This window comes from Saccostrea cucullata, unplaced genomic scaffold, assembly GCF_032062105.1.
Source record: "Saccostrea cucullata isolate Sc308-1 unplaced genomic scaffold, CSIRO_AGI_Scuc_v1 ctg6092, whole genome shotgun sequence".
Taxonomy (NCBI): Eukaryota; Metazoa; Mollusca; class Bivalvia; order Ostreida; family Ostreidae; genus Saccostrea; species Saccostrea cuccullata.
Genome location: NW_026920958.1, coordinates 1 through 18,288, shown reverse-complemented (window position 1 = coordinate 18,288; position 18,288 = coordinate 1). Strand labels below are relative to the sequence as shown.

General features: G+C 33.7%; 1 long non-coding RNA gene across 2 annotated transcripts; it reads left to right on the top strand.

The window, feature by feature from the left end:
* The first annotated feature begins 2,944 nt into the window (after positions 1-2,944).
* LOC134258845 (uncharacterized) lies at positions 2,945-7,679 on the top strand. 2 transcript variants are annotated; one of them, XR_009990229.1, is made up of 5 exons: positions 2,945-3,905; positions 4,068-4,173; positions 4,405-4,532; positions 5,042-5,169; positions 5,897-7,679. It is a non-coding gene; the product is annotated as an uncharacterized LOC134258845 (long non-coding RNA). The 2 variants fall into 2 exon arrangements; XR_009990230.1 differs by lacking the exons at positions 5,042-5,169; positions 5,897-7,679 and adding an exon at positions 4,787-4,857 and having other exon boundaries at positions 2,965-3,905.
* Positions 7,680-18,288: the final 10,609 nt, after the last annotated feature.

Genomic DNA, 18,288 nt, shown 5'->3' with positions numbered 1-18,288 from the left:
TAAAATTCTGGATGCTTCCACATAAGTTTCAGCTTTTCTGGTCCAGTGGTTCTTGAGAAGAAGATTTTCAAAGATTTTTCCTATATATTTCTATGTAAAACTTTGATTCCCCATTGTGGCCCTGCCCTTCCCCCGGGGGTCATGATTTGAACAATTTAAAATCTACATTATACCAGGATTTCTTGATTATCTCCCCTTGCGAGGGGATATGTCCCTTCATTTTAACAATTTAAATTCAGGATGCTTCCACATAAGTTTCAGCTTTTCTGGTCCAGTGGTTCTTGAGAAGAAGATTTTCAAAGATTTTTCCTATATATTTCTATGTAAAACTTTGATTCCCCATTGTGGCCCTGCCCTTCCCCTGGGGGTCATTATTTGAACAATTTAGAATGTACATTATACCAGGATGCTTCCACCTAAGTTTCAGCTTTTCTGGCCCAGTGGTTATTGAGAAGAAGATTTTCAAAGAATTTCCCTATACATTTCTATATAAAACTTTGATTCTCCATTGTGGCCCCGCCCTTCCCCCGGGGGTCATTATTTGAACAATTTAGAATCTACATTATACCAGGATGCTTCCACCTAAGTTTCAGCTTTTCTGGCCCAGTGGTTCTTGAGAAGAAGATTTTCAAAGAATTTTCCTACATATTTCTATATAAAACTTTGATTCCCCATTGTGGCCCCACCCTTCTCCCCCGGGGTCATTATTTGAACAATTTAGAATCTACATTATACCAGGATGCTTCCACATAAGTTTCAGCTTTTCTGGCCCAGTGGTTCTTGAGAAGAAGATTTTCAAAGAATTTTCCTACATATTTCTATATAAAACTTTGATTCCCCATTGTGGCCCCGCCCTTCCTCCAGGGGTCATTATTTGAACAATTTAGAATCTACACTACATCAGGATGCTTCCACATAAGTTTCAGCTTTTCTGGCCCAGTGGTTCTTGAGAAGAAGATTTTGAAAAATTTTTCCTATATATTTCTATATAAAACTTTGATTCCCCATTGTGGCCCCGCCCTTCCCCCGGTGGTCATTATTTGAAAAATTTAGAATCTACATTAAACCAGGATGCTTCCACATAAGTTTCAGCTTTTCTGGCCCAATGGTTCTTGAGAAGAAGATTTTCAAAGATTTTCCCTATATATTTCTATATAAAACTTTGATTCCCCATTATGGCCCCGCCCTTCCCCCGGGGTCATTATTTAAACAATTTAGAATCTACATTATACCAGGATGCTTCCACACAAGTTTCAGCTTTTCTGGCCCAGTGGATCTTGAGAAGAAGATTTTCAAAGATTTTACTATAAAATTTCTATATAAAAATTTGATTCCCCATTGTGGCCCCGTCCTTCCCCCCGGGGTCATTATTTGAACAATTTGGTATGTACATTATACCAGGATGCTTCCACTTAAGTTTCAGCTTTTCTGGCCCAGTGGTTATTGAGAAGAAGATTTTCAAAGAATTTCCCTATACATTTCTATGTAAAACTTTGATTCCCCATTGTGGTCCCGCCCTTCCCCCGGGGGTCATTATTTGAACAATTTAGAATCTACATTATACCAGGATGCTTCCACATAAGTTTCAGCTTTTCTGGCCCAGTGGTTCTTGAAAAGAAGATTTTCAAAGATTTTCTCTATATATTTCTATATAAAACTTTGATTCCCCATTGTGGCCCCGCCCTTCCCCCAGGGGTCATGATTTGAACAATTCAGAATCTACACTACACCAGGATGTTTCCACTTAAGTTTCATCTCTTCTGGCCCAGTGGTTCTTGAGAAGAAGATTTTCAAAGAATTTTCCTACATATTTCTATATAAAATTTTGATTCCCCATTGTGGCCCTGCCCTTCCCCCGGGGGTCATTATTTGAACAATTTAGAATCTACATTATACCAGGATGCTTCCACATAAGTTTCAGCTTTTCTGGCCCAGTGGTTCTTGAGAAGAAGATTTTCAAAGATTTTTCCTACATATTTCTATATAAAACTTTGATTCCCCATTGTGGCCCCGCCCTCCCCCCGGGGGTCATTATTTGAACAATTGAGAATTTACATTATACCAGGATGCTTCCACATAAGTTTCAGCTTTTCTGGACCAGTGGTTCTTGAAAAGAAGATTATCAAAGATTTTCCCTATATATTTCTATATAAAACTTTGATTCATCATTGTGGCCCCGCCCTTCCCCCCGGGGTCGTTATTTGAACAATTTAGAATCTACATTATACCAGGATGCTTCCACATAAGTTTCAGCTTTTCTGGCCCAGTGGTTCTTGAGAAGAAGATTTTCATAGAATTTTCCTTTATATTTCTATATAAAACTTTGATTCTCCATTGTGGCCCCGCCCTTCCCCCAGGGGTCATGATTTGAACAATTCAGAATCTACACTACACCAGAATGCTTCCACATAAGTTTCAGCTTTTCTGGCCCAATGGTTCTTGAGAAAAAGATTTTCAAAGAATTTTCCTACATATTTCTATATAAAACTTTGATTCCCCATTGTGGCCCCGCCCTTCCCCCGGGGGTCATTATTTAAACAATTTAGAATCTACATTATACCAGGATGCTTCCACATAAGTTTCAGCTTTTCTGGCCCAGTGGTTCTTGAGAAGAAGATTTTCAAAGATTTTTCCTATATATTTCTATATAAAACTTTGATTCCCCATTGTGGCCCCGCCCTTCCCCCGGGGGTCATGATTTGAACAATTTAGAATCTACATTATACCAGGATGCTTCCACATAAGTTTCAGCTTTACTGGCCCAGTGGTTCTGGAGAAGAAGATTTTTTAGTGACCCAACCCTATTTTTGTCTTTTCTTGATTATCTCCCCTTGCGAGGGGATATGTCCCTTCATTTTAACAATTTAAATTCTTCTTTACCCAAGGATGTTTGCCCTTCACAATCTGCATACTGATTTCACTCAACCTGTATTTTAACAAAATGGACACAATCAAAATACAAAATGTTATAAACAGATAAATAAAATAAACTTATTTGTCAATTTCGGAGTTGAAACTCTCAACCTAAGCATAAATACATCTGTAACTAAGTTTTATGACAACTGATTGTGTATATTCTCAGTAATTAGCAAAAACCCGGTTTCAGTTTCAAAGTCCCGGCCCGGCTCGGTTTTAACCACTGTTGACTACTCATTTTAGTCCCCCTCCAGATCTTTGTCTTGTTTAAATTAAAATTCCAGAGACATACACCTTTACAGAAAAAAAAACTGAAACCCATAAACATTTAATCCCCAAATTATCAAAATACTAATCTAGCATTCTGGCAGTAAATAACATATACAGCGAAGTTTTGTTTCACTACATTTATGCACAATGTACTGATCTATGCTGAAAGTGAAAACGGTTTGAAATCGTAAACAAACCTGCAGTGCATGCCAAGCCATGAATCCGGGAGTTCGAGCAGTTGTCAAGACAAGAATCTCCTTAAATTATCTAGATGAGGTTTCAAAAAATTACCACAGGTTGCAAACTTCGTCAAAATAGCGATGCAGACCCGCTCCACTTGATTTGAAATGATTGGCTATTCAACCGAATACACAGTGCCATATTTGGGTTACTTATCAGAGTAGATCGTTCATTTAACATTCGAGAAGAGTTTACATATTATTTGAATGAAGAGGATAACATAATACTGAGCTGAAAATTGTGTGTAAAGTATGTTTTAGTAGTTTACAATACAGACTGTAAATGTGCGGGAGATTTTATAGATATTGAAGCTTGTAAACAAAACCAATAAACGTAGGACTTATTCACGGCAATGTATGGGAACCAGAACAGGGAACCAGTCTAGAAGGCAAAGAAAATTCCGCCAAGTAAACAACAAAGAAAGGGATTTGGGATGTTGTCAGTTGTATGTATACATTATGTGCGACGGTGACTGCAAGGTAATACATGTGTCTTATTTGTCGCGAATAATTCGTATCTTTTTATTATGGAAATTTATCCGTCCCAACACTGACTTCAAAATTCCTTCCTCTGTTCCCCCAAGTACATGTAACACTCTTCGCTCTCATTTTTTAAAAAATTTCATTGTATATTTTTTGTAGAAAAAAGGAATGTGGAGCTAATGCATGCTGCTAAGGATGGAAAGGTCTTGTGTTTATTGGTTGTGCCTGAGACACCAGTCACAGTTGTACCTTATTTCCATTTTAGGTAATGTCTTTTGAGTTTTTTAAGTAGAGGGAACAATTCATTTTTCATTCAATATAAATATAAAATTCAAGAGATAATTTTTTTTTTCACCATTGCTGGATACTTGCTACATGATTTTTTTTCTAAAAAAAAGTATTAAAATTATTTTCTCACATTTTTTAAAGAGGCCGGGTATGGTGAAGAGGTAATTCATTTTTTATTCAAAATTTTATTTTCCATGCATTTGTACAGGGAGTCTATATACATTTGAGGTGAGCGGCAGATTTAATTTTGAAGAAGGGTGACTTTCAGATGTTGTGATGAAGATTGTTGAAAGGGATTATCAGCATACAACCAATCCATATGAATGTGCAAGTCAGGTGAGGATTGGACTTCAACGTGTAATCAAGAAATGTTTATAGATAATGATTATGTGCAATGGTGTCTGCAAGGTAAAACATATGTCTTATTTGTTGCGAATAATTCGTTTCATTTTATTATGGAAATTTATCCGTCCCAACACTGGCAGAAATATAGTTTATCTGACTTCAAAATTCCTTCCTCTGTTCCCCCAAGTACATGTAACACTCTTCGCTCTCATTTTTTAAAATTTTCATTGTATATTTTTTTGTAGAAAAAAGTAATGTGGAGCTAATGCATGCTGCTAAGGATGGAAAGGTCGTGTGTTTATTGGTTGTGCCTGAGACACCAGTCACAGTTGTACCTTTTCCATTTTAGGTAATGTCTTTTGAGTTTTTTAAAGTAGAGGGAACAATGCATTTTTCATTCAATATAAATGTAAAATTCTAGAGATAATTTTTTTCACCATTGCTGGATACTCACTACATGATTTTTTATTCAAAATTTTATTTTCCATGCATTTGTACAGGGAGTCTAGATACATTTGAGGTGAGCGGCAGATTTAATTTTGAAGAAGGGTGACTTTCAGATGTTGTGATGAAGATTGTTGAAAGGGATTATCAGCATAGAACCAATCCATATGAATTTGCAAGTCAGGTGAGGATTGGGCCTAAAAAAATTAAGTTTGTTTCCTGTAACCCGACCGACCCATTCAAATTATCCCTGGGTGGATTTTTTTCACTGACAAATGGCAAAACTTTGTTTGATCAATCAGCTGATTCCATTTATTAAATTAAAACAATAGCTTGTAGTTTAATTTGAGACATAAAATATGTCAACCTAGTTTACATTTACCTTAAATATAAAGAGTAATCATTATTGTAACAACAGTTTCCCCCTACAACTTTCTGAAGTTTGTTTTCTGTCGCTAGGCAGCCATTTTGGATGCCATGTCGGGTGTCCACTGTAAATATGACACCTGGTATTTTCAGTCTGGGGATGTTTCACCATTCATAAGGGGAAAAAAAATCCGACCTGCCGACCCTTAATGTTTTGGGAATGTTACAGGAAACAAACTTATTTTTTTTAAGCCTTGGACTTCAACATGTAATCAAGAAATGTTTATATATTGCATAGCTTAGTGAAAGCACGCCACAAACATTTTAAGTATCTCAGTAAGTTTCATGGATATTACAGATGTATCACTATGATATGTTTGACATTGAGTCGCAATGTCTTAATTTCCATTATGTTTAGTTATACATGTTTTAAGTTACTTAAGTATGTCTTCAAAAGCTTGTGCTTTAATTTCAATAGAAGTAATGAAAACCTCTTTAAAAATTGTATTGTTTTTCTTTATAATTTTGAAAATGATTATTATTAGGACTTACAACACCTGAGTGCCTAGATGACTGTTGAACTAATTGGTGAACAAGAAAAGATGCCAGAGAGGGGAATCCAATACAGATGTCATGATCAAGAATATATACTCTTAACAATGATATGATCAAGAATATGTTAACTTGTAATGATTTAAAATATCTTATCTGTAAATCACTCTTCATTACTTAATTGTTCACACATTATCATCTACACTTATGCTATAAATCTTATCTGTATATTAATCGCCCCCTCTTATCTAACCCCCTGCTGATTGTAATGACCTGTGTATTGACTCCTGATCTTAAGGATCTTGTAATGTACTCCTGATCATCAGGAACGGATCTTGAGTATATATATAGTGCGACAGAATTTTAGAATAAGATAGGAAGATGGAAATATAGAAGACTTAGTAGATAGAACTGTTAGAGATAGATAAAGTTACTCACTTACTTGGACTATTACATAATAATTCTTGGATTTATATGTACATGTGATTGTTTTACTTGAATTTATTTTTTGTGAATTATTTTTCCTGAATGTTTCTATTTATGATGTGCTGTGTAAATAAACTGTAGACTAGAATTTCGGCATCTATTTTCAAGATATGAGGAACAAGGATAAATTAATTTATTCATGCAAACTGAAATTATGAAATGTGTTGTAAGACCGCTCGGTGTGGCGCTACAAACTAACTAGGAAATATCTTGGAGATTTATAGATGAACATGCAAGCATTCATGATTTTGAATGTTATTTAGCAAGAGAGTTTTGCACAAATTTAATTTTCAGTACAGTAATTTAAACTGGATGTGTAATTTTCAGTACAGTTATGTAAAATGAATATGTTACTTATTATGATTGTCAATTTCTCTACAGGACATAATTGTAGTTTATTTATATGGTCACTCTTGCAGTACAAAACACACAAAACTTTTTTTCTCTGTGTGCATCATACACTTGTGAATGTTTTACACCACCATGTTTACATATTTTACATTGATGACATGTAAATCGAGCACACATATCTGGATACATGCAAACATGCATTTACCATAACCTATTACATATTTTCCAAGGCGTGTGAAGTCGAGCACATACATGAAAATGTGTGAAGCTGGACACATACGCAAATACACATGCATCTGCCACAACCTATTACATATTTTCCAAGGTGTGTGAAGTCGAGCACATACATGAAAATGTGTGAAGCTGGACACATACACAAATACACATGCATCTGCCACAACCTATTACATATTTTCCAAGGCGTGTGAAGTCGAGCACATACATGAAAATTTGTGAAGCTGGACACATATGCAAACACACTAACATATACTACAGACATAAAAACATTATCTAAACTAAGTCAAGCACAGACAGGCTCACTGGGTGAAGCTGGATTCATACATGATCTCATGCATTTTGCAAACTGCATCCTCACATATATTCTAATAGATTTTTCACCATTTTTTGTGTTTGTGAATATGTAAAATGCATCATTTTGCATTACAAGTTGAAGATGTTATTAGCCTGTATGTAAGCGCAAATTAAATTACCTTTTATGTAATTTTTTCACATTTTTAATTCAATTTAAACTGCAAAGTTTATTTCATATATGTACATGCACCATAAAGAATAAATAATATTGTACCGGTATTATATTTTAAAGTGAAATGGGACCTCCATTTCATAAGCAGAAATGTGAAATTTATACTTATCATCTGTATCTTTTTTTTTTATTTTGTCTCACATGTATCTGAATGTGTAAAGGAAAACAAAAGTCAAAGATAGTTCAATATAATGTTTATGTTCAAGGTTATAACGGATATTGTTTGTGCTGTATATATGACTCATCATATGATGAGAAGCCAAAATACAGAATATTTTAGATAATTTTTCTTTGGAAAATGACAATTATCAATATGCCAATTTTTCCCATTGTTATATTAATAATTAATATATCTTTAATATCAGTGTACATATGAAAAATGTATGCCATCCAATCCAGAGAGTTGTAGGCAATCCTGGTGCAGATAATATTTTTTTCCCGTGTTTCATAGTAGAGCGGGAACACATTGTATGAGAGGAACGTATATTAATGGTTTTGGTTGTATATGTAGGCGTGGCCAAAGGAAGGCCAATGAGAAATTAGTACTTAGTAAAGTGTTCAAATCATTCTAAGCCAGTGCTCTTCAATACACACACATTTTTTTTCTTTATATATAATATATATATCATATTTGTATAAATGTACTTGTAATGGAAATAACAAAACTGTTGAAATGTACCCGGTATTTTAATTTGGATTTTTTCATACATGGAAATATTATAGGGTGTTCGTGCATTTTTTACCAATTGCACTGAATGCACGTCCGGCATTCTCCCTTGAGACATTATTTACATAGCGACGGACACAGGTTTTCCATAGTTAACCATCTATGGTTTTTGCCTGGGCGGTTTTTAATGTCTGTGATAGGGGTATAATTTATTAGAGGTAAAATATTTTACAAATGCATTCCAGTGCTTTATTGTTTCACATTCAATGTAATGTATAGATTTTTATAGATATGTATCAAAATAAACGCCAGCTGCTCCAACTAAGCTAACCTGGCTTACAACATAGTTGTATTATTTGAGGTGTAGTCTGTCAAATAATGATGAGTTGAGTGTTTGATTCTGTAGATGACCATTTCTAATACTAATTTCAACTGGAAATGGATACAAGATAATAAAAAAAATATCTTTGACATTTGTTTTAAAATTCTGGGTACTGACTAGATTACATTCTTTAAACTGTGAAAATCCAAAGTATAAGTGTATTAAACAATAGTCAGCATTTAAATAAGACTTTTATAAAATATGTATATTTAATGAACTTTAATATGGAATTAAAGGTGAAAGGTTATATTTAATTATCTTTTCCTGTAAGTAAAGGTTATCTTTTCACCTTTACTTTTTGTAAAGTTAATACAAAGATGACCTTGCTTTTTGGAGCACCTTTAATGAAATTTACTTTGCAAGTAAAGTTTTGTAAAGGTGTTTTTTCAAGCAGTGATATTTTGTGAAAAAATCAGAGAATCCAATATATTGGTTATTTTGGAGCTTACATTTTGGAATGTGTTTATGCTATCTAGGTGCAATAAACAAGTATGTAAAAGTCTGTTATAAAATGCAGTGCAACTTTTGTTCCATAAAGAGTACAGGGCTAATATTTGGACACATATAGATGGAGTCTATATTCTTTATCTACTACAAAGGTCAAGGTCATATCAAGAGGTCAAAGGTCAAATATTGTGACGTCATCTACCGAATCCTTTACTTTTTTGCCATTGAATTTTTTTTAAATCACCAAAATATCTGAAACCACCGGTTCAATTTTCTTTATTTTTACACATTTTATTCTAAAACACATTTAAATCATTCTCTTAATTTTTTGTAAAAAATATATTATAAATTTTCTCCTAAGAAAACTTAAACTATCGGATATTTACATGTAAATTTTCAGTTTTTGACACAATGTATGTTCTTTTTTACTCAATAATTTACCTAAATTTTCCAGTATCAATGTGATTTACTGATTTAAAGTAACAAAAAGGTTATCTTTATTAAAAGTACATGTATTACACAAATTTGCAATAGATCAATAGAAAATTCTAAAATAAGGCTGAATCCTATGTCGAATGTTTTATTTCACAAACTTCTTACAGGTGTCTGATATGGTCAGGTAGGCCATATTTCAGACTATGTGAGCAAAAAGTGTGCGGTTGAATTTCTTTCATATCATATATAAAGAGAGATTCTGTATCCAAGAACAAAATATCAGAGTTTCAGAAAAATTTAATTCGAGGAAAAAATTGACCTATCTATTTGGTCCTACCTTAAATAGCAACAGCTTAATTTCTGCTGATCTCTAGTCTCTAAATTTTGAAGAGAGAAAACTTCTGCCTTATTCCCATTATTTTCAAATTTTGTCTTGTCAATGTATGTGATAAAATGATTTATAATCGATAATACATATGTAATGTTAAACTTTACATTCCTATTTAATTGAGTTTACAACCAATTCTACATGTAGTTTAAATTGTCATATTTCCCAGAATGCAATCATGGCAATTATTGAAAAAGAATTTTAAAAAACATCGCATAGGAGATCATAGAGATAAAATTATGTAATAAGATGAGAATAGGAATATTTTATCGAATAGGAATTGTATTTTTTTTCGAATAGAAAAGATGGTAGTATGTTTTCGAACAACAACTTTATTGCATATAAACCAAATAATCATCGATTAAAAAAGTTTAAATTATCGAATAGGAATGAAAAATTTGCGACTAGCAACCGATTGTTTTAAATATTAATGACTTCGAATAGGAAACGTACGACGGCGTATTCGTGCCATTTTAACAATGTAGAATTTTAAAAAAAATCGTTTGAACGATTTAAAAAAAAAAACGTTTGTACGATTTAACAAATTGTTTGTACAATTTAATAAATCGTTAGTACAATTTAATAAATCGTTGTACAATTTAATAAATCGTTTGTCGATTTAATAAATCGTTCGTTACTTCTCACTAAAATATTGACAGTAGTGAAGGAAAAACTTCAAGAGTACTGTACAACTATATATTCAAGAAGTGGTGTAAATCAGATGTGGATACTTAAAAATTGTAAAGAACTTTTGGACAATTTGAAATAACAAGACTTTACAAAAATCAACAGCATAAAACGTACGACTTTTCAACTTTATACACAACAATTCCGCACGACAAATTAAAATCCAGGCTTTTTGATATCATTGACAGCTGCTTCTTCAACAAAAATGGAACTCGTAAGTTTACTTACCTCGTCATTGGTCATTTGAAAAATTATTTCGTTAAAACAGATTCTGATTGCACACATAAGTACTCTGAAGTTGACATCAAGAAGATGCTTGAGTTTCTGATTGACAATATCTATGTGGTTTTTGGAGACCAGGTATTCCAACAATCTATTGGAATTCCCATGGGTACAAATTGCGCTCCGTTATTAGCAGACTTATTTTTATATTCATATGAAGCAGAATTTATGCAAATTCTTTTGCGTGAAAAGAAGAAAAACACTTCCTGTGGCCTTCAACTCGACATTTAGATATATCGAAGACGTATTGTCAATTAATAATGATAATTTCCATTCCTACGTCGACACGCTATATCCTGGTGAGCTTGAGATAAAATATACCACAGAGTCCGACACTTCTGCTCCATACTTGGATATTGTACTTGAAGAAGACACTAATGGTAATCTAACAACCAAGCTATATGATAAACGTGATGACTTTAACTTTTCTATCGTCAACTTCCCTTACTTATGCAGCAATATACCTTCATCACCTGTATACGGAGTATTTATATCTCAGTTGATTCGATACGCAAGAGCATGCTCTACGTATAAAAATTTCTAAAATGAGGTAAGTTACTGACAAACAAATTGATGACACAATAATATCGATCAGCAGTCTCGTTTAAAGTCATCATTTCGTAAATTCTACGGACGATAAAATGACCTTGTCGGCAAATACAATTTATCATTGAATGAAATGTTGACTGACGTTTTTCATACCAATTGTTAGTCCATTATTTATACACTGAATTGACCACGGATTTTTTCCGTTATTTCCTGATTATGACAACGAGCACACGGCGGGTGTGACCGGTCGGCAGGGGATGCTCACTCCTCCATGGCACCTGATCCCACCTCTGATGTTTCGGAGGTCCGTGTTTGCTCTGCACTCATTTTGTATATTTGTTTAATGGACGTTGAGATAGAATACTGTTCGTTATTTCCATATCCTTCTTGTACGATTTAACAAGTCGTTTGTACGATTAAATAAGTCGTTTGTACGATTTAAAGATTGTTTGTACAATTTAGTAAATTGTTTGCACAAGTTATTAAATCGTTTGTACAATATGTTTGCTAAATCGTTTGTACAATTTATCAAATCGTTTGTACAATTCATTAAATCGTACAAACTATTTTTTTAAATCGTACAAACGTTTTCTTAAATCGTAAAAACGGTTTCCTAAATTGTTCAAACGATTTATAAAAAAACGTACAAACTATTTTGATAAATCGTATGAACGAGAAAAAAAAGTGAGGGGGGGGGGGGGCAGCCCCCCTGTTGCTACGCCCCTGCAAAGATAACTGAAACCGTGCACTGATCAAAATGTACATATATACATGGGGTGATACTGTATGTTTATATCTATTATTTTTGAAAAGGGAAAAAATTGAAACCGAAATATAAATAAAGTGATACTTATAAATCCCGTAAAACAACTTCCCAGCTAAAAAAATGTTCAAACTTTGAGGTGGGGTCAATAATCAACAGGGTCAATTTTCAACTTGTTGATGTCATCAGGTGTAAGAAAAAAAATTATCAAGCTGTTGAAAAATGACCCCGGGTCAACGACTTTTAGTCTCAATATTCAATGTTGAAAAATGACCTCGGTTCAATATTCAACGTTGAAAAATGACCCCCGGGTCAATTTTCAACTCGGGTCAATATTCAAAGTTACACCGGCCGTAGGGGGCCGTGGTGAACTGAAGCAAGATTAAATAAGAAATCCCCCACAAAACCATCAGACCGGAAAGAAATCTAGGCGAATCGGGGACCGAAAACACGCGGTCAACTTGTTCCAATATTAAGTTCATATTTTTCTTCCTTTATTTTTTTTTTCTTTAAAAACAGAGAAAAATAATTATACTAAATTAGGACATTAAAGATTTGTTTAACTAAGCATCACTGCATTTAATGATTTATACGGTGTGCGAGTCGCATTTTATTAACAATTTGAAAATAAATGACGTCATTCTCCCTCCTGCTGTCCGATTGTTTATTCTGAAATAAGGACTCTGATTCGGCTAGCCAGTTATTCAGGGTGTTATTTCATAACACAACGATAAATAAAAACTCTTTAGAATTCTGTGATGTTTGTTTTGGTTCTTATTTTCTATTTATGTATATGTACACCATAAGTCTAAATTTACCCCCTGTAAGATACAGGATATACTTTTTTAAATGAACTGCGGGGCGATGAATAATCTCTCTCTCTCTCTCTCTTTCTCTCTCTCTCTCTCTCTCTCTCTCTCTCTCTCTCTCTCTCTCTCTCTCTCTCTCTCTCTCTCTCAAGTTATTCATTATATTGACAATTTGCAAAATTCCAGGCCTGTGTGTGTCAAGTGCTACAATTTTCAGGCGCCAAGGTATCGACGTGATGTTTCCGTCATGCAACAATAAATCAATAAAAGAGTAGGGAAATTGAAATCAGAGTCAACATCGTTACATGTAGTATATGTACGAGAGAGAGAGAGAGAGAGAGAGAGAGAGAGAGAGAGAGAGAGAGAGAGAGAGAGAGAGAGAGAGAGTCAGTCATTCCACACGTTCATGGATAACCATACCAACATTTGAATTCCTCGTAGGCTTGGGTTTACTATCATTACCCCCTTCCTCTTTCCATTTTCGAATCTTAGACGCTCGATCATTTTTTAATAAAATTACATGTGCATATAATATATAATGATATTTTTTTTGCTCAAAGAGATTAAATGGTTACATTATAACATATAATACATATCAGAATACACGAACAAGAAGAAAAACCTTGTGTAGATAACTGATTTGAAAAATAAAGAAATCGAAAAATTGGTTCGAATACACTTAATGTCAGTAGAGCTCTGTTACAACGCGAAATTTAATAAGATCGCGAAATGTAATAAACCTGGATTATTACATTTTGCGTCGAGATAAACGCAAACGGTAAAAAGACAAATTGTAAAAACACGATGTTCAGATTATTACATTTTGCGTTATTACATTTTGCGTCGAGATAAACGCAAAATGTCATAACATCCTTTTTCGTTGTTACATTTTGCATTGAAGACAACCCAAAATGTAATAAACAATTTGTAATAAAACAAAACAAAATTATTTTTTTAACTGCGTTTAACAAAAAAGATCATAAAATTGATCCAAATATATTTACATTACCAATGTCTTTGTCCGAGATAAAATTACCAAATGTAAATGTAATTGATTTCTTCATGAATGTTTTGGCGCGGTTCCAAAAAAACACGTGCAAGGCGGGACAATACCTAGAGAGAAGCAGGCTTGGAGCCCGTGGATTGGCGGAATTAGAGCATGTAAATATAAGGAATAACTGTCAGATTTTTCAAATTCATGAAGATGATCAATGGATTGGCTTGTGTGATAATTTTATGCATAAACGTTCAAGAATAACAAATGTTAGCAAAAAAATATAATGACAACTTTATTGTATTTTGAATTAAATAATAAACTTTCAGGTCAAGTCACCCAAAAATATGATTAAAATAAAAAATTTAATATCTTTAAAAACAATATATATATATAAAACATTTACAAACAAAATAAATGATAAAAATAAAAACTAGAAAAAAAATTGCTGGATGATATTGCGATTCTCTCTTTCCTTTAAGATCTCTCTCTCTCTCTCTCTCTCTCTCTCTCTCTCTCTCTCTCTCTCTCTCTGTCTCTCTCTCTCTCTCTGTCTCTCTCTCTCTCTCTCTCTCTCTCTCTCTCTCTCTCTCTCTCTCTCTCTCTCTCTCTCTCTCTCTCTCTCTCTCTCTCTCTCTCTCTCTCTCTCTCTACAGACATTTTTTGGGAAAATGATTTAGACTGTCTAAATCAAAATAAGGAGATTAGTATGCAGCATTACCTTATACCATCCGGATAATAACCAATATCGTTCAACTATTACAATTGTTAAGTGCGACACCTACCGGAAAAAGTATCAATGGCCGCTAAAACTTCGTCTACAACTTAGAAAACAGACACAGGTCGTTAGAAATGGCAGACGACGAAAGAATACAGAAATTGAAAGCTGGTAAACAGAAGGTGCATATCAATTATTGACGATCATTCAAGTTTTTAAGCAGGTTTCTTTCACGAAACACAAGAATCCCCCATTGTTTACTTGTTTTCTGTTTGGTCCAGCGTGGCGCTGTTTGCTACATGATACATCCTTTATCCTGAAGTCGGTGTGTGATGAAATCGGGGGAACTTTTTTCCTCAACAGGACGACGGTATATTTGATTAAGCCTGAAATCATTTATCTTAATTCTGTGCGTAACACTTTTTTTTACCCGTATATCCATTTTTTGGCGGTGATCTACTTTTTGCTTTTTGTGATCACATATAATTTGCAAAAGATAAAACAAGCAGAAATTATTTCAGCTATAAGGTGACATGAAATCATTACAATTTTAAACCAAAAAAATCTTCCATCATAAAAAAAATAACTTACTTATATACCCCTTTCTTGCAAAAATTCCAAAACATTTAGAGATATGATTAGACAGCACTCACCCTCTTGTAGGATCGACTACAATGGCCCGTGGGTTCTTCATGACCCTATTGTCTTGTTTCTAGACAACCCTATATCTTTCAGTACTTAACTATGCAAATAAAGAAATAATACAAATGTAATGCAGGGGAGAATTACTGTGGTTAATTTTCGTGGTTTTCTTGGAAGGAAGACACCCATGAATTTATGTCCTCCATGCAATGTATTTTTCACAAGTCTTAGTACTCAATCATTTATCAACCACGAAATTAAATCAACACGAATCCATATTTTTTTCCCTTAAACCATAAAAAATTGCCCCTCGAAAATATGTGATTTTGGAATCAGGACAACTCGCCCCAACACTTCTTAAGACAACTCGCCCCCCAATTTTGGACAACTCGCCCCACTCATCCTTTTCATTGAATAAAGTGTATGAGAAGAATCAATGCATATGGCCATTTAAATATCTTTATGTAATACGCGGTTTAACCAAATATATTTTTTATCTAAAACTTTGGTAAGAAACAACGTCAGAAACTTTAAATTTTCAATTTATATGATCGAAGATCATGATTTTATACTCTTCTTATTATACCCCACGCAACTAGTTGCGGGAGGTATAATGTTTTTGACCCGTCCGTCAGTCAGTCAGTCAGTCAGTCAGTCAGTCCGTCAGTCAGTCCTCTTTTTTTGTCAGCGCAACTCCTCATAAACCGCTGCACAGAATTTCGTCAAACTTTGCAGGTATTTAGGACACAATGTGTAGATGTGCATATTACCAGGAAATTCCGATTCCATTATTTTTTCCGGGAATTTCCGCACTTTTTAACTTAGGCATTTGGCCATACCTTGAATATAGAGATGAACAGTTTGTCAGCGCAACTCCTCATAAACCGCTGCACAGAATTTCGTCAAACTTTGCAGGTATTTAGGACACAATGTGTAGATGTGCATATTACCAGGAAATTCCGATTCCATTATTTTTTCCGGGAATTTCCTCACTTTTTAACTTAGGCATTTGACCATACCTTGAATATAGAGTTGAACAGTTTGTCAGCGCAACTCCTCATAAACCGCTGCACAGAATTTCGTCAAACTTTGCAGGTATTTAGGACACAATGTGTAGATGTGCATATTACCAGGAAATTCTGATTTCATTATTTTTCCGGGAATTTCCTCACTTTTTAACTTAGGCATTTGACCATACCTTGAATATAGAGATGAACAGTTTATCAGCGCAACTCCTCATAAACCGCTGCACAGAATTTCGTCAAACTTTGTAGATATTTAGGACACAATATGTAGATGTGCATATTACCAGGAAATTCTGATTCCATTATTTTTCCGGGAATTTCCACACTTTCCAACTTAGACTTTTTTGCCATATTTAGAATATAGAGATGAACAGTTTGTCAGCACCACTCCTCTTAAACTGTTGTACATAGTTTATTTTATCCCAAAGAGTTTTGCCTATTATTCAAGAAAATTTCTCCCCCCCCCCCAACAACTTCATATTAATGTTTGGATTTGTATAATGCCAAGAAATTTTGATTCCATTATTTATCTAGAATCTTCATTCCACATTTAAATGTCCTCATATGTAAGACATTTTGATGTGAAGATTTTTTTGCAATTATTGCCCTTTTTGATCTATACTATGTATTTAAAGTGCACTGTGCCTTTCATTATGTGCTTCACCGTCAAGTTTTGGGGGAGCGTGGGGTATGTGAGCTAGCTCACTTTTTCGTTCATTCACTTTTGTATTCATGAAGAAATAAAGAAGTAATCATGCTTACATGTACATATGTACAAGAATTTTGAGCAATCAATTAAATAGCAACTGCGGGAGCAAATATACTTGTAATGAAAATATGTTAAAGTATAAGCTTATTTCATGTTAACTTTTAAACAAATCACTTGTATTTGTTATCAGATCTGAAATCAGCCTTTATTTACTCAGCACAAATTGCAGATATAAAGACGATCTTTTCGCTTTAACAGAGGTAAAAAAAACCCTATTCATCCAGTACAGTGTGCATTCGATTATTCACTTTAAATTTAAAAACCGTCAACACCGCTCTCAAATATCATAAAAGGCGTCTGACCTAAATATTTCGTCTTACACATATAATCAATATGTACAAAATGGATTAATCTTAGGAACCATGTTCTGGGTATATTTCACAAGAATTATGCTGTAAGAATCTGTGAGTATTTAAATATTTTTGAAAAAAAATAGGGAAATACCGTAAATCTGGACATTTTTACGTCAATTTTTTTTTGCGAAATCGGGTCAAAATGGTGTTGCGTAATTTTTACCTTTCAAAATTTTGCGAATTACCACTGCTTTGTTTACATTTTCGTATTGGTAGTTTATTTCAAAGAAAAATATTATTGCGAATGCAATGAACTCAAATTTTCCTAAAAATTTTCCAGATTTACAGTAACTCTTTTCAAGAGCTGATAAAAACGATGAAAAAAATTAATAACTACTGCCATTTTATATTACTACAATGTTTTACAATGGAGAATTAATAAAATATTCGAAATTAGGAAAGTAAAGTTTTTGATACATGTTTATAATAAACACAGTCACATTCTGTGATCTCTTGTTATTCCCTTTAGAGAAGGGGATAGGTACATGTATTCCTCTATATCCACTTCTATTCGCAGACCTTCATGTTGTTATTCTGGAAAACATGTAAATGAAGGCGGCCCACGCTTCAACTAACATGTCGTCTGAAATACTGTAGAAGAGGATATATTACGATGTGTTTAAATGTTCACGATTTATTAATTTTCGTGAACTTTAAGCCATCGTAATTATTATTTCACTTCATTTCTATCAAACACAGGTAGAGTGCATGAATACTTATAAACTATTCCCCATGAACTTAAAAGAAACATGAAATATAACTTACTAACAAACCATGAAATTTTAGACACGTGATATTAAGTACGTCTACAGCACGAGATATCTCATTAATTGTAACAGGCGTATTTTATTAATATTTCAATTTCTAGTTTTTAT